This window comes from Nicotiana tabacum, chromosome 5 (genome assembly GCF_000715075.1).
Source record: "Nicotiana tabacum cultivar K326 chromosome 5, ASM71507v2, whole genome shotgun sequence".
NCBI lineage: Eukaryota > Viridiplantae > Streptophyta > Magnoliopsida > Solanales > Solanaceae > Nicotiana > Nicotiana tabacum.
In genome coordinates this window covers 22,394,763-22,412,776 of record NC_134084.1, presented here as the reverse complement: position 1 = coordinate 22,412,776, position 18,014 = coordinate 22,394,763, and the positions used below count along the sequence as shown (strand labels likewise).

At 40.2% G+C, this 18,014-nt stretch overlaps 1 pseudogene; it reads left to right on the top strand.

Moving 5' to 3' along the window:
- The first annotated feature begins 672 nt into the window (after nt 1-672).
- LOC107816698 (long chain base biosynthesis protein 2a-like) lies at nt 673-2,411 on the top strand (annotated as a pseudogene).
- The last annotated feature ends 15,603 nt before the right edge of the window (nt 2,412-18,014 follow it).

The window sequence follows — 18,014 nt, the reverse complement described above, 5'->3', positions numbered from 1 at the left end:
GAAAAGATATAATTGAATTTCTTAATTAAAGGTATTAATAATGGAGCAGGAGTCTTTTAAGAAGTAATATATACAATTTGTAAGAAAAACCTAGATACTTATCTATTTTATATATAATAGGAGAGGCAAATGAAAGTTATGATGACAAGTGGCATTATATTAAAGTGGCACATGTAAATTTTTTGGACAATTCTCAACTTTGTTGGAATTTTATTTTATTTTTTTAAAAAAAATTAAAACTTTTAATGATGACAGTTATGTCGATTTTTTTTTAAAGAAGTTAAAAACTCAAACTTGGCAGTTAATATTTATGGTAAAAATCTTTAAACCACGTTTCCTTCTGCCGATTACAAAAGTTTTTTTTTGAACTTTACTTATATACTTGATACTTATTTTTACACATATACATGAAAAAAAGAAAAAAATAGAACACCCCAAAATTAAACCACACGATCTCCTAAAGTTACAATCCTAATTTACCTCCGCGTTCTCCACTTCTCCTACGTTCTCCTACGCAGTTACTATTTATGTCGTTTGCTTTTCCAAATTAGTTTTTCATTTTCTTTACTCTGCTCTGAATAATCTCCTTACTACAATAACTTTTGAAGGATGGCTTCACCAGTTCATTAAATCAGAGAAATTTCAAGCAATTCGATGCAATTGAATTTGAAAATGAGAGTTCTTGGTTTTGCTGCATCAAATGAATATATTGTATACCTCGTGGCATTGAGTCTTTTATAAAGTTTTCTGCGAGCACTTGCACTGCCTGTGTTGATGGAGGTAAGCATGATTTTGTAAAAAAATATTGTTGTGTCTCCTTGAGTAGTGAACTTTGGTTCTAAAATTTTATCTTCTCAGGTACTACAATCATCCATACAGAATTGGAAGAATGTGTGGCTAATTTTGTTGGCAAGCCAGCTGCATCATTACAGGCATGGGTTATGTAACAAATTCGGCCATACTACCAATTTTAATTGGAAAGGTACAAAGAATTTCTAAAAGTTATTCGTATGTTTTATTTGTGATTATATTTTTCTTTTAATTTGGTCATTTTTAAGGAGGTTCGATTATAAGTAATTCTCTCAACCAAAACTCTATTGTAAATGTTGCTCGAGGGTCTGCAGCTATTATTCGGATTTTTCAATTTCTGCAACTTGGGCTTTGTCCTTTCAGTCATAACATGTTTATACAGTAAGTTCATCTTATTTAGTACTTATGCTTTGTTTTGCCCTCACTTCTTTACGAATTTCTCAGTTGGAGAAGGTTTTGAAAGAATATATTTCCGAGGGACAACCCAGATCACACACGCCATGGAAGAACATAATTGTTAATTTGGAGGGCATGTACAGATTGGAAGGGGAGCTATGCCAGCATCCGAAGAGCGTTTCCATGTGCAAGAAATACAAGGTACTGCATGATATTACTATGATTTTAGTCATTGATAATTGCTCTAAAAGCTAGCTTCTGCTTCTTCATTGGCATGATAATAATTGCCTCAATAATACCATTCACTCTTTTATTTGAGACACTAATTTTCTTTTCCTAGGCCTTATGAGACTCCAATTGGTTTAACTTTCTCATGTCTTTGTATCTGATATATTTTCTCATTGTAGGCATATATTTATTCAGATGAGGCTCACAACATAGGAGTTGTTTGGGGTGTCTGTGAAATTTGGGAATTGACACGGCTGATGTGAACATAATAATAAGAACTTTCACAAAGTCATTTGGTTCATGTGGGGGTTATATTATTGGATCCAAAGTATGTTTCTTTAATGTCATTCTTATAAAGGTGCTAGCTGATTTACTTTTTCATTGTCTATAGTTATATTATTTGTTTATGTAAAATTTAAGTATATGAAAGTATGACAAATAAGGTGAATCATAAAACCAAAGTGATACTCATACAACTCCCTCCGTTTTAATTTAGATGATACACTTTCTTTATTAGTCTATTCCAAAAAGAATGACATATTTCTATCTTTGCCCTTTTGGAATTCATGTTTTCCTTTTCCGACTCAATTTTATGTTAGATTTTAAAATATTATACCATCATAATAGCGTCATTGGAGACAACATTGTATATTCTTCCTTTATTCTCTGCGCTCTATATAGGAGATCAAGTTCAACACTCGGTAAAAATAAAACACTAGGCGACTTCATTCAATTTATTTCTTTTTGATTTTTGTGTAACTTTGCTCACTCCAAGTTGCCTTCAATTTCTTTCTTTCTTTTTCTTAGGTGATGCAATCCCACATGATTAAAAATATTTCAATATCGAGAACTTTGAGAGTTTGGGGTACTTATCATAGAAATTGTTGACTTTTATCATTTATCGTGGAGGAAAAAGCAATGCACTTCATGTGCTAAAAAAATTCATGGCATTTGGTAGAGCAGCATATTAAAAGGTGACGAAGGTATTTGAAGGCAACATCCTCTACAACTTATATAATATGTTTGTTTCTTATATTTAATTTTTTTCTTATTTTCTATATTTTGACATGCAGCCTGGATATGAGCGTCTCTGCTGCTTGCACTACATATAGCCTCGGAATCACAACTTTGCAACATGTCATGTCCCAAGCACCTCAGGGAAGTTATTGTGATAGAGTGTATACATTGTGGATGTCAAAGTTGTGCAAGTGGGGAGTAATTATTTTTCCGTAACTGTATGTTATGAGGTCTGATTTTTCTATCTCAAAATACTATGGCTTTGGCGTATTTCTGAATTTTTAAGCCATTAGAAACCTTAATATGTGGCACTCTAGCCGACATTCATGACTTGCTTTATTGAAGTTATAAAGAACATTATTGGACTCTCTTCATTGTGTTTCTTATTACTTCATTATACAATATTCATTACATTTACATATTCCAAAAATTAATAGCATTATCATACTCCTTTGTATCTACAGTCTTTTACAGAATATATTTTCTTATAAAATTGCGCGGGTATGGATACTAGTTAAAATTTTCAAAACATAGAGAACATAGGTAAATAAGCTTCTAATATAGTATAGCTAGGTAAAAATCTCTTTTCATAACTAGGTTAACCTTTGCACCTTTTTGTTTGTGCATTCTAAGCACTAGTTCTTGAATTATAATAGCATTATCACTAATACGTCTACCCTTGAGGAAGCTAGCCTGGTAAGGGCAAATTAAATTTTCTAAAAAGGGTTTTAGCCTATTGGCACTACTAGAAATCCGGTAAAAAGCGACCACAAAAAGCGACCAAAGTTGGTCGCTTATAGGCCTAAAAGCGACCAAAAAGCGACCAAACATGCCTGGTCGCAATATTGCTGGTCCCTTTATTTTATGGACCAAAGTTGGTTGCTAATTAGCGACCAACTTTGGTTTCTAAGGTAAAAGGACCAAATATTCTGGGTAAAGACTATAGCAACCAACTTTGGTCGCTTTATTATTTTAATAATATAATTTTGGCGACCAAAGTTGGTCTCTAAATGTAAAATACATTATTTATTTATTTATTATTAATCATAAAAAAGCGACCAACTTTGGTCTCTAATCCAAATATTATATTTTAAAATCTAAAAAATAAAGACCAAGATTGGTCGTTTTTTTATTAATTTTTTTATTTTTTGTTAAAAATAAGTGACCATAGTTGGTCGCTAACTTCAAGAAATAATTTTTTTTTAATTATAAGCGACCAACTTTGGTCGCTATATTTTCAGAAATGATTTCTTTTTAAATAGAATATTGTCACGACCCAATCCCCGAACCCAGTCGTGATGGCGCCTCTCGTGAAGACAAGGCCAGCCAGACCAAAGCGGAACACCCCATTTAAACAGTTATTCATCATAAACAGTAGTAACATCTAATATAATATTCATAAATTGCGGAATTTAACGATAATAACAGCAGGGACCATCCCGACAGAATAATTTGTGTAAAGGTGTATTGTTGCAACTAGGATTGTATCTTCATTTTGGAACCTATGTTAGCATAAAAATGTGCTTTGCATTTGATTCAAAGATTATCAATATTTGTTCAATCCCAGAATTTCTTGAATGATGCAATTTGCTTCAAACATATTTGTTGGGTCGTGTATTGGGCTGCCATCATTGGCCTAATTTCGATGGTCTTCCCCTTCCACAATCAGGCTGCCAAACTGGGCTTCAATGTTACAACCCATATCCACATGTGTTAGTTCATGCCATATATTAGTTAACATAAATCCAAAAAGGAATTATCTTTGAGATGATAAGAAGTCAATCCTATTGGTCTTAAGTGATACAAGAGTGTATAAGGGTGATTAACCAGTATTAGAAGTTAAACGAATCAAGGATGTTGTAACTCATATTTTCAGGTAATCTAGCGGTGCTTAATACACTCAAGAGGTCATTTATTAAGGTATTTTAATCATATAATATCCGTATCATAAGTTTTGAAGTCAAACGAGTTATGAAACAAAAGTCGACAAAAGTTGTCGCAACTTAGGTTCATAATTTTACTTAAACATTAGGTCAAATGTTTCTAATCTTTTCTCATAATTTACAAGGAATTACGGGGTGATCTACCAACCAAATTAAAGATCTATGAGTCTAGTTTCCAACGCATTAAACCGTTCATCGATAAGATCTCGGAGTAGAGAGATATTCACGTTCTCGCGAGACTGCGCCAAGCACCTCTCTATGGGGCCCACTAAGGCGGTTTAAGATATTTGGACCTATATAGGATGACTCCAACCCGTTTTAAGTCATTTCTTTTCACTATTTTCAGACCTTAGAACCCTATAAACATCCTCTCAAGGTTCTCTCAAGATTCAAGACCCAAAAAAAGGGCAAACAACACAAATCAAGTGTCGGGACTTCCGTGGCGCTAGTAAGTCTCTTGTTCTTCTTGTTGTTGCTCATTTTTGTGTCGTTCCAGATCGTGTGGGAGGTGGTTTTAAAGGGTTTATGTTCTGTAAATACTCCCTCATGTTCTTAATATCAATACTAGGTGATTTCAAGCCTTCTAAAGTGATTCTAGTGCCGAAAAACACTAATTGATCGCTAGTTTCGCTTTGTTGTTGTTGTGGCAGCATTGGAGGGATATTTCATGGAAATTTAAGGTCAAATTGGAGTTTTCTTTCTGTATAAAGGTAAGGAACCTTTTACTCTATATGTATTTAAGTTTATCCAAGTTGCGGCTAAGCCATTGAAGCTAGAACTTGTGAGATATATATATCGAAAGGCTTGGTAGTAATGTTATTGTTTTGTGGACTGTTTTGCGTTGTTGTTGGGCTGCGTATTTTACTACTATCTTGTGGAGTTTTGGAGGAGGAAGGGTGTGGAGAAACACCATATATATGTAGGGTTATGGGCTGATAGTTATTCGTAACATTTCCAGGTTGTTTGACACGACTACGGTGGTCATCGTATGTATGGAGTGATTAGGCTGTGTGTGGACTATTTTGGGAGGCTAAATATGTTTATTATTGATGTTGTTTGGGCTGTTTGGTGACTGTTTTGAATGGTGTGAGGTCATATATATAGGGGAGGTGCTGTCCGTTTCATCGTAAAATAGGTTGTGGTCGATACATAATAGTTATGACGCTTAAATGATAACGATAGTATCGTTTCTTTTATTGTAGACTAAGGAGTTTTGACAATTGCATAACTTGAGATTGGGGCAGTATATACAAGGTATGTGAGGCTATCCCTTTCCTTCTTTTGTACGACTCCGATTGTACATAATGTAATGAACGATCTTCCAAGATACTCTACTCTTAGAAGCTAGCAGTACTTACATTGTTTTCCCTCTTATGGAACGATTGATGTTAATGTTGCTTCTCTTATTCTTATGTTATCAATGTTATTGGTACTTCCTGATTCTTATAAGGTTCATAGTGAAGAGTTAGTCCTAATAACGCGTACAAAAGGATACCGACCTTACGTCACTCCGAAAGGTTTAGAATGTGATTCCATGAGTCGAGCATGCATTATATATATGTATCTATTTTACTCTACCGAGCCACGCTATAGTTGGCCGGGTACGGCACTTATTGTGCAACCACTGATCAGTTGGGTTTTACCGAGCTCCACGTGGCCGGGTACGATTCTACCGAGCCTATTATGGCCGGGTACGATATGATGATGATGATGCCCACAGAGGCGAATGCTTTAAAGGTTTATGTATTTATACATATGTATCATGCATTTCATGTAAGTAGCCCTCAGAGGTACTAAGATGTTACAGGTTGTATATTCTTTATCCTTGCTTACATTACTGATCGTATTTATGGTTCCTTGCCTTACATACTCAGTACTTTATTCGTACTGACGTCCTTTTATTTGTGGACGCTGCATGTCGTGCTGCAGGTCCTGATAGACAGGCAGGTGCAGCTCCCCCACCATAGTAGACTGTCCAGTTCAGCGGTGATTGGCGAGATCCCTTCTCCGGACTTGCCTTGGTCTTGGTATGCAATTTTTGTTATAGACATTATGGGTATGTCGGGGCCCTGTTCCGGTTATGTTGCAATACTTATGTTCTTTTAGAGGCTCATAGACAGGTGTCGGCTCATGTATAGTTTGGTATGCCTTGTCGGCTAGTTTTTGTTGTATAGTCTTTCATAGTAGCGTGGTAGCTCATACCTTATATGTAGTTTCTTGATTGTCTGGTCATCCCCTGCTATGTATGTTCATGCCGTCATATTTTATTGCTGGTTGTCCATGATCTAGGTCTACCATTTATATTGATCTCGTCAGCCCTAAAAGATAATAATGAAGGTTAGATGAAATGTATGTTGGTGCTCGGCAAGTGTGGTCGGGTGCTAGTCATGGCCCTTCAGTTTGGGTCGTGACAAACTTGGTATCAGAGCAAGTCTGTCCTAGGGGTTGTCTATGAGCCGTGTCTAGTAGAGTCTTGATTATGGATGTGTAGCGCGCCACATTTATAATCAGGAGGCTACATGACATCTAGGGTTGTTACCTTCTTCCTGAATCTAGATCGTGCGTAGAGTTGAGTCATAAGTGTTCGTCTCTAATATTCACCTTTTTTTTCCAGTGATGCCTTCGACTAGGAAGCAAACGATTAGTAGACGGCTTGATACAACAGCGGGAGAGGGTACCAGTCAGGTGCCCCAAGTCAGAGCAGGACAAAGTGAGGCTCAAAGTGAGATGCCCTCTCATACCTCATCTATTCCATCTCCTCCAGAGGATATTAGAAGGCACCCAGCGCCTCTAGTTCCTCCGTCTGGCACTCCAGACCAGGATATGCGGAGTGCTTTGCAGTTATTGACTAGCTTGGTAGCTGCTCAGGCTCAGAGGCAGAATACAGGTGCTGCTGAGAAACTAGTTAGTACAAGAGTTCGTGATTTTATTAATTTAGACCCTCCAGTGTTTACCGGATCAGACCCCAAGGAGGACCCACAGACTTTTATTGACCAGGTTCATCGTACACTTCGGGTTATGCATGTTAGTGATACAGAGGCAGTAGAGTTGGCTTCTTATCGATTACGGGATTTAGCGGTTCTCTGGTATGATAGTTGGGAGAGATCCAGGGGTCCGAACCCTCCTCCGGCTGTGTGGAAGGAATTTTCTGAGGCCTTTCTTCGTCACTACTTGCCAGTTGAGATACGATGAGCTAGAGCTGATAAGTTCTTGACCCTTAGACAAGGTAATATGAGTGTGCGAGAGTACAGTATGCAGTTTGATTCTTTGGCAAGGTATTCTCCCCATATGGTGGCCGAGATGAGTGATAGGGTGCATATGTTCGTGAATGGGTTGGGACCACATCTAATAAATGAGTGTACGACAGCCTCCTTGGTGGAGGGCATGGATATTTCCCGTATTCAAGCTTATGCCCAGACCCTAGAGGATCGTAAGCGCCAGCAGAGGGCAGTTAGGGAGCAGGATAGAGGCCAGCATAAGAGGGCGAGATTTGCAGGGTATTCTGATGACTTCAGAGGCCGCATCAGGCCACAATTTTCGAGGAGTTCGGCGCCACCTGTAGCTAGTGCTCCTCCACAGTTTCAGAGGCCTCGATATGATCGATCCTATTCTGGTCCAGGTCAGAGTTCGCGGGCATCTGGCTCGCAATATCACAGGGATACTAGTCAGATGAGACCCCCAACACCACATTGTGATCAGTGCGGCAAGGCCCACTTTGGACTGTGTCGTCGAGGTTCTGATGCATGCTATTCGTGCGGGCAGCCTGGCCATATGATGCGGGATTGTCCTAATAGAGGAGGTGATGGTATGGATCAGCCGACTGGATCTGTGTCTGGTTCTTCCTCATCAGTTCGACCTCCAGCACGGGGTTTTCAGCAGTCGACAGGTCATGGTAGGGGTAGAGGTGCAGTGCCGAGTTCGAGTGGTGCTCAAAATCGAACCTATGCTCTAGTAGGTCGACAGGATCTCGAGTCATCTCCAGATGTTGTTACAGGTATTATATCTGTGTTTTCTTATGATGTATATGCGTTGATTGATCCGGGATCTACATTATCATATGTTACACCCTTTGTGTCTAATAAGTTTGGCATTGAACCTGAATTGATAAGTAAACCCCTCGCGGTATCTACTCCGATAGGAGATTCTTTGATTGCTAGAAGGGTATATAGAGGTTGCACTGTGATGATTTGTAGTCGTCAAACCTCGGCAAATTTATTTGAGTTAGAAATGGTTGATTTTGATGTGATAATGGGAATGGACTGGTTGGCCTCATGCTATGCAAATGTTGACTGTCGTACGAAGATGGTTAGATTCCAATTTCTGGGTGAACCCGTCATTGAATGGAAAGAGAACATTGCTACACCTAAAGGTAGGTTTATTTCCTATCTTAAGGCAAGGAAAATGATCTCAAAAGGTTACATTTATCATCTCGTTCGCGTTAGGGATGCGGAGGCGAAACCGCCTACTTTACAATCAATCCCTGTGGTCAATGAATTCCCAGATGTTTTCCCAGATGAACTCCCAGGCCTTCCTCCTGAAAGGGGGATTGAGTTTAGCATTGATGTGTTGCCTGACACTCAACCGATCTCTATTCCTCCATACAGAATGGCCCCGGCAGAGTTGCGAGAGTTGAAGGTGCAGTTGAAGGACTTGCTGGATAAGGGCTTTATTAGGCCTAGCACTTCACCTTGGGGTGCACCAGTCCTATTCGTGCGGAAGAAAGACGGGTCGTTACGGATGTGTATTGACTATCGACAGTTGAATAAGTCTACTATAAAGAACAAGTATCCACTTCCAAGAATTGATGACCTGTTTGACCAACTCCAGGGTGCCAAGTATTTCTCTAAGATTGATTTACGTTCAGGGTATCATCAGGTGAGGGTTAGGGAGAAGGATATTCCAAAGACGGCCTTCCGGACAAGATATGGGCACTTTGAGTTCTTGGTGATGTCGTTTGGGCTAACAAATGCCCCAGCAGCTTTTATGGATCTCATGAATACTATATTCAGGCCCTATCTTGATGTGTTCATGATTGTATTCATTGATGACATTCTAGTGTATTCTCGTTCGGAGGCGGAACATGCGGGCCACTTGCGGATAGTATTACAGACGCTTCAGGATCGTAAGTTATATGCTAAGCTCTCCAAATGTGAATTCTGGCTGAACTCAGTAGCATTCCTTGGCCATGTGATATCTGATGAGGGTATTAGTGTCGACACTCAGAAGATCGATGCAGTAAAGAATTGGCCGAGACCTACAACACCATCAGAAGTCCGCAGCTTCCTAGGGCTAGCAGGATATTATAGGCGGTTTGTAGAAGGATTTTCCTCTATATCATCACCATTGATTAAGTTAACACAAAAAGCTACCAAATTCCAGTGGTCTGACACTTGTGAACGTAGTTTTCAGGAGCTGAAGAATCGATTGACATCTGCACCAGTGCTCACTCTTCCTGAAGGAACAGAAGGTTATGTGGTATATTGTGATGCCTCAGGTATAGGTTTGGGGTGCGTAGTGATGCAGCGTGGGAATGTGATTGCTTATGCATCAAGACAATTGAAGAAGCATGAAAAGAATTATCCAACCCATGATTTGGAATTGGCTGTAGTAATATATGCTTTGAAGATATGGCGGCACTACTTATACGGCGTCCATGTTGATATCTACACAGATCACAAGAGTTTACAATACATCTTCAAGCAGAAAGAGTTGAATTTGAGGCAGCGTAGGTGGCTTGAATTATTGAAAGACTACGACGTCGAGATATTGTATCATCCCGGTAAAGCCAATGTTGTGGCAGACGCTCTCAGCCGTAAATCAATGAGAAGCTTAGTACATATTGAGGCAGGTAGATGGGGGTTGATTAAAGAGCTTCATCAGCTAGCCAATATGAGAATCAGATTGTTAGACTCTGATGACGGAGGTGTTACTGTACAGAATACATCAGAATCATCTTTGGTAGCCGAGGTAAAAGCACGACAATATGAAGATCCTATCTTAGTACGATTAAGAGAAAGCATTCAACAGTGTAAAAGTATAGCTTTTGGGATCGGAAAAGATGGGGAACTGAGATACCAGAGCCGATTGTGTGTGCCTAATGTGGCAGGGTTGCGAGAGAAGATTATGAATGAGATTCATCAATCCCGATATTCCATCCATCCCGGCTCGACAAAGATGTATCATGATGTCAAGGAGCAGTATTGGTGGGATAATATGAAGAAGTCTATTGCAGAATTGGTAGCCCAGTGTCCTAATTGTCAACAAGTAAAGATAGAACATCAGAAACCCGGTGGATTGCTTCAAAATATAGAGATTCCGACCTGGAAGTGGGAGGTGATTAATATGGACTTCATTATTGGATTACCTCGCTCTTATCATAAGTTTGACTCCATCTGGTTGATAATTGATCGACTTACAAAATGTGCCCATTTTCTGCCAGTGAAGACAACTTACACGGCTGAAGATTATGCGAAGTTGTATATCAAGGAGATTGTTAGGCTTCATGGTGTGCCCATATCTATTATATCAGACCGAGGAGCTCAATTTACGACTAACTTTTGGAGGTCTTTCCAGAAGGGTTTAGGCACACAAGTAAATCTCAGCACTGCATTTCATCCGCAGACTGACGGACAGGCTGAACGTACCATTCAGACACTGGAAGATATGCTACGAGCATGTGTTCTAGATTTTAAGGGGAATTGGGATGATCATCTTCCACTCATAGAATTCGCCTATAACAATAGCTACCATTCCAGTATTAAAATGGCCCCATACGAGGCACTATACGGGAGGAGATGTAGATCACCAGTTGGATAGTTCGAAGTCGGTGAAACAGAATTATATGGGCCAGATTTGATTCACCAAGCTATTGAGAAGGTGAAAGTGATACATGAGCGATTGAGGACGGCACAAAGCAGGCAAAAATCTTATTCTGATGTCCGACGTCGTGATCTAGAGTTTGAGGTTGGTGATTGGGTTTTCCTGAGGATCTCACCAATGAAGGGTATTATGCGTTTTGGAAAGAAAGGTAAGCTGAGTCCAAGGTATATCGGGCCGTATAAAATTCTTCGACGAATTGGACAGGTTGCTTATGAGTTAGAATTGCCATCCGAATTGGAATTTGTCTACCCGGTATTCCATGTATCTATGTTGAGAAAATGTATTGGAGACCCTTATCGAGTCGTCCCTATCAAAGATGTACAAGTTACAGAGGACCTATCATATGAAGAAGTGCCAGTGGCGATATTAGATCGGCAAGTCCGCAAGCTGAGAACAAAAGATGTAGCTTCCGTCAAAGTATTGTGGAGGAACAAAAATATGGAAGAAATGACATGGGAAGCAGAAGAGGAGATGAAGTCTAAATACCCTTACTTATTCCAGAATGAAGATAACAAGGATGCTGGTGGAAGACAGGATACATTGAAAGGTGAAACGGCTCTATGAGGTAAGCAATAATTTGAGAATACTCCTCCTTAATACAAAATGGTGATATGTAGATAATGTAAATACACATAATGCTTTGTGTAGCCTTGTGAAGCCAAATGTTGGGCTTAATTACTTGCAAGTTTTGCTAGTGACCATTTTATAGGGGAAAATTGATCGGAAATTTCCATTGGAATCCACGATGATTTAAACTCCCCATAAACCCTTACATTCGAGGACGAATGTTCCTAAGGGGGGGAGGGTGTTACAACCCATATCCACATGTGTTAGTTCATGCCATATATTAGTTAACATAAATCCAAAAAGGAATTATCTTTGAGATGATAAGAAGTCAATCCTATTGGTCTTAAGTGATACAAGAGTGTATAAGGGTGATTAACCAGTATTAGAAGTTAAACGAATCAAGGATGTTGTAACTCGTATCTTCAGGTAATCTAGCGGTGCTTAATACACTCAAGAGGTCATTTATTAAGGTATTTTAATCATATAATATCCGTATCATAAGTTTTGAAGTCAAACGAGTTATGAAACAAAAGTCGACAAAAGTTGTCGCAACTTAGGTTCATAATTTTACTTAAACATTAGGTCAAATGTTTCTAATCTTTTCTCATAATTTACAAGGAATTACGGGGTAATCTACCAACCAAATTAAAGATCTATGAGTCTAGTTTCCAACGCATTAAACCGTTCATCGATACGATCTCGGAGTAGAAATATATTCACGTTTTTGCGAGACTGCGCCAAGCACCTCTCTATGGGGCCCACTAAGGCGGTTTAAGATATTTGGACCTATATAGGATGACTCCAACCCGTTTTATGTCATTTCTTTTCACTATTTTCAGACCTTAGAACCCTAGGAACATCCTCTCAAGGTTGTCTCAAGATTCAAGACCCAAAAAAAAGGGCAAACAACACAAATCAAGTGTCGGGAATTCCGTGGCGCTAGTAAGTCTCTTGTTCTTCTTGTTGTTGCTCATTTTTGTGTCGTTCCAGCTCGTGTGGGAGGTGGTTTTAAAGGGTTTATGTTCTGTAAATACTCCCTCATGTTCTTAATATCAATCCTAGGTGATTTCAAGCCTTCTAAAGTGATTCTAGTGCCGAAAAACACTAATTGATCGCTAGTTTCGCTTTGTTGTTGTTGTGGCAGCATTGGAGGGATATTTCATGGAAATTTAAGGTCAAATTGGAGTTGTTCTTTCTGTATAAAGGTAAGTAACCTTTTACTCTATATGTATTTAAGATTATCCAAGTTGCGGCTAAGCCATTGAAGCTAGAACTTGTGAGATATATATATCGAAAGGCTTGGTAGTAATGTTATTGTTTTGTGGACTGTTTTGCGTTGTTGTTGGGCTGCGTATTTTACTACTATCTTGTGGAGTTTTGGAGGAGGAAGGGTGTGGAGAAACACCATATATATGTAGGGTTATGGGCTGATAGTTATTCGTAACATTTCCAGGTTGTTTGACACGACTACGGTGGTCGTCGTATGTATGGAGTGATTAGGCTGTGTGTGGACTATTTTGGGAGGCTAAATATGTTTATTATTGATGTTGTTTGGGCTGTTTGGTGACTGTTTTGAATGGTGTGAGGTCATATATATAGGGGAGGTGCTGTCCGTTTCATCGTAAAATAGGTTGTGGTCGATACATAATAGTTATGACGCTTAAATGATAACGATAGTATCGTTTCTTTTATTGTAGACTAAGGAGTTTTGACAATTGCATAGCTTGAGATTGGGGCAGTATATACAAGGTATGTGAGGCTATCCCTTTCCTTCTTTTGCACGACTCCGATTGTACATAATGTAATGAACGATCTTCCAAGATACTCTACTCTTAGAAGCTAGCAGTACTTACATTGTTTTCCCTCTTATGGAACGATTGATGTTAATATTGCTTCTCTTATTCTTATGTTATCAATGTTATTGGTACTTCCTGATTCTTATAAGGTTCATAGTGAAGAGTTAGTCCTAATAACGCGTACAAAGGATACCGACCTTACGTCACTCCGAAAGGTTTAGAATGTGATTCCATGAGTCGAGCATGCATTATATATATGTATCTATTTTACTCTACCGAGACACGCTATAGTTGGCCGGGTACGACACCTATTGTGCAACCACTGATCAGTTGGGTTTTACCGAGCTCCACATGGCCGGGTACGATTCTACCGAGCCTATTATGGCCGGGTACGATATGATGATGATGATGCCCACAGAGGCGAATGCTTTAAAGGTTTATGTATTTATACATATGTATCATGCATTTCATGTAAGTAGCCCTCAGAGGTACTAAGATGTTACATGTTGTATATTCTCTATCCTTGCTTACATTACTGATCGCATTTATGGTTCCTTGCCTTACATACTCAGTACTTTATTCATACTGACGTCCTTTTATTTGTGGACGCTGCATGTCGTGCTGCAGGTCCTGATAGACAGGCAGGTGCAGCTCCCCCACCACAGTAGACTGTCCAGTTCAGCGGTGATTGGCGAGATCCCTTCTCCGGACTTGCCTTGGTCTTGGTATGCAATTTTTGTTATAGACATTATGGGTATGTCGGGGCCCTGTTCCGGCTATGTTGCAACACTTATGTTCTTTTAGAGGCTCATAGACAGGTGTCGGCTCATGTATAGTTTGGTATGCCTTGTCGGCTAGTTTTTGTTGTATAGTCTTTCATAGTAGCGTGGTAGCTCATACCTTATATGTAGTTTCTTGATTGTCTGGTCATCCCCTGCTATGTATGTTCATGCCGTCATATTTTATTGCTGGTTGTCCATGATCTAGGTCTACCATTTATATTGATCTCGTCAGCCCTAAAAGATAATAATGAAGGTTAGATGAAATGTACGTTGGTGCTCGGCAAGTGTGGTCGGGTGCTAGTCATGGCCCTTCAGTTTGGGTCGTGACAAACTTGGTATCAGAGCAAGTCTGTCCTAGGGGTTGTCTATGAGCCGTGTCTAGTAGAGTCTTGATTATGGATGTGTAGCGCGCCACATTTATAATCAGGAGGCTACATGACATCTAGGGTTGTTACCTTCTTCCTGAATCTAGATCGTGCGTAGAGTTGAGTCGTAAGTGTTTGTCTCTAATATTCACCTTGTTTTCTTTCAGCGATGCCTTTGACTAAGAAGCAAACAATTAGTAGACGGCTCTCACTGGGGGTGTGCAGACTCTGGAGGGGCTCCTTCAGCCCAAGCGCTTTATAATTGTTGCGGCGTGCAGCCCGATCCATATAAGTAATTGCTGCGTCGTGCAACCCGATCCATAATATGTATAATATATATATATCTGCTGCGGCACGCAACCCAATCCATATCATATAAAATATCCTCACTATTGGGTCCTCGACCCCTCTCAGTCATTTAAAAATCACAGCCTCTCGGGCATAATGTACTGTCGGGATCTCGGCCCTCATATCTCTTCCTATTTATGGTTAACATTCAAAAATTTGGTTCATATCATTCTTAAACAATTGGAAACATGACTGAGGATATAAATTCTTTAACAAAGTAAGTGAGGAAAATCAGTCAAAAATCCCCTAAGGGTTCTACAGGTCGGCACAAGGCCCCAAGCATGGCAATAAGCCCAATTCACAACAATAAAGTATATGTCTCAATCAAAAATATAGTAAAATATCATTCGGGATGGACCAAGTCCCAAATCCCCATAGCATTGAACCTCACGCTCATCACACAGCGTGTATCTCAACTTAGTATAGCACTACGTTGTGCAAATCCGGGGTTTCAAACCCTCAGGACATCATTTAAAATCATTACTCACCTCAAACTGGCCAAAACTCTAGCTCGCTATGCCCTTGCCTCTCAAATTGGCCTCCACGTGCGTCCAATCTATCCAAAATCTAACGAATAGGTCACAATATGCTAAGGGAAAAAATCCCAAGCGAAAACATTCGAAAAATATCGAAAATCTCGAAATTAGCAAAACCCGAGCCCCGGGCCCACGTCTCAGAATCGGGAAAAAATTACATTTTCAGAATCCTCATACCCTCACGAGTCTAACCATACCAAAATTATCCAATTCTGATACTATTTGGTCCTTCAAATCATCATTTTATATTTTTGAAAGGTTCCACAATTTTCTTCCCAAATTTCATCTCAAATCACGAATTAAATGATGAATTTAGTGATAGATTCATGTATTCTAGTCAAATCTGAGTTAAAATCACTTACCCCGACCAATTTCTTGAAAAACCTTCGAAAAATCGCCAAAATCCGAGCTCTCTAGGTCGAAATATCAAATAAAACCCAAAACCTCGTATTTATAGGTACCCCTCAGGTTTCCAGCTCACGCGGCCGCACCAAAATGCACGCGGTCCGCGCAAGCCAGTGCGTTCCGCGCAAAGGCAATGCGCGGTCGCACAGGCCTCTTTCTGCAGTGATAGGCTTTAGTATTTTGGCCATAACTTTGCTACAGATGTCCAAATTGCGATATCTTTACCTTCTGGAAACTAGACACGAAGGGCTACAACTTTTGTTTTTGAATCACCTCAAAATTCCTTGTGGATCAAAAGATATGAGCTTCCGAAGTAGGACCAGCAACCTGCAGTATTCAGTGACCGTGGTCGCGGCCACTTTGACGCGGTCAGCGCTAGGCCAGCACGCTCAGCGCAAAAAGGAGCGCGGTCCGCACCACAACTGCTGCCCCCTCCATTTTCTAAGTTCCGCGGTGTCCGTACTCGCTCAAAACTCACCCGAAACACACCCGAGGCCCCCAGGACCTCAACTAAAAGCACCAATGCATCCTAAACATTATTCAACCTCGTTCCAATCATCAAAACACCTCGAATAACACCAAATATTATCAAATCACATCAAATTCAAGCCTATGAATCTCAACAACTTCCAAATTCCATTTTTGATCAAAATCCCAACCAAACCACGTCCGAATGACCTCAAATTTTGCAGACAAGTCCAAAATGACATAAAGAAACTACAGAAACTCTCGGAATTCCATTCCAACTCTCAGATCAAAATCTCACCTATCAACCGGAATTCGCCAAAATACTAACTTCGCCAATTCAAGCCTAATTCTACACCGTACCTCCAAAACCACTTCCTATCACTCTCCTAAGTCACAAATCACCTTCCGAAGCTAACCGAACCATCGGAACTCACATCCAAACCCTCTAACACAAAAGTCAACATCCGGTTGACTTTTCCAACTTAAGCCTTCTTAAAAGAGACTAAGTGTCTTATTTCTTACTAAAACCACTTCAAATCAACTTGATTACACAAGATATGGATAATGAAGCATAAGGAAGATGAAAATGGGGAAAACGGAGCGATAACTCATGAGATGATTGGCCGGGTCGTCACATCCTCCCCAACTTAAACAAACGTTCGTCCTCGAATGAGTCAAAAAACATACCTGAAGCCTCAAACAGGTGAGGATATCTACTCCGCATCTCCCGCTCGGTCTCCCAGGTAGCCTCCTCCATGGGCCGACCTCTCCACTGCACCTTCACTGAAGCTATATCCCTTGATCTCAACTTCCGAACCTGGCGACCCAAAATAGCTACTGGCTCCACCTCAAAGGTCATATCGTCATCCAACTGAACCGTGCCAAAGTCCAAAACATGAGACGGATCCCCAATATACTTCCGGAGCATAGAAACATGAAATACCGGATGCACACTCGACAGGCTAGGTGGCAAAGCAAGCTCATAAGCCACCTCCCCAATCCTCCGAAGCACCTCAAAAGGCCCAATGAACCGAGGACTCAACTTGCCTTTCTTCCCAAATCTCATAACACCCTTCATGGGCGAAACCTTCAGCAAGACCTTCTCACCGACCATGTAGGACACATCTCGAACCTTCCGGTCCGTATAACTCTTCTTACGTGACTGAGTTGTACGAAGCCTCTCCTGAATCACCTTCACCTTCTCTAAGGCATCCTGAACGAAATCTGTCCCCAATAGTCTAGCCTCGCCGGGCTCGAACCAACCAACCGTTGATCTATACTGCCTCCAGTACAAAGCCTCATATGGAGCCATCTGAATACTGTACTGGTAGTTGTTGTTGTAAGCAAACTCTGCAAGTGGTAGAAACCTATCCCATGAACCTCCAAAGTCAATAACACAAGCACGCAACATGTCCTCCAATATTTGAATAGTACGCTCGGACTGCCCGTCCGTCTGAGGATGAAACGCTGTGCT